This window comes from Cebus imitator, unplaced genomic scaffold, assembly GCF_001604975.1.
Source record: "Cebus imitator isolate Cc_AM_T3 unplaced genomic scaffold, Cebus_imitator-1.0 Scaffold0, whole genome shotgun sequence".
NCBI lineage: Eukaryota > Metazoa > Chordata > Mammalia > Primates > Cebidae > Cebus > Cebus imitator.
The window spans coordinates 11,341,779-11,342,018 of NW_016107315.1; positions in this window are offsets into that span (position 1 = coordinate 11,341,779).

The following is a 240-nucleotide window of genomic DNA, read 5'->3' on the forward strand; positions in this document are numbered from 1 at the left end:
ATAATCCACGCACCTCGACCTCCCAAAGTGCTGAGATTACAGGCATGAGCCACCGCACCCAGCCCCAAATACTATTTTTTAAAGTTACATTTATAAATGAAGGAACTCTTTGCATAAAGGATGTATTCACAAGAAAATGGCACATATGAATTCAGTGACTGAGATTCTCTGTATGAAAGTACAAAGTCTTTTTTAAATGTGCTTTATTTACTTTTGATTGCTAATACTACTTTTTTTTTT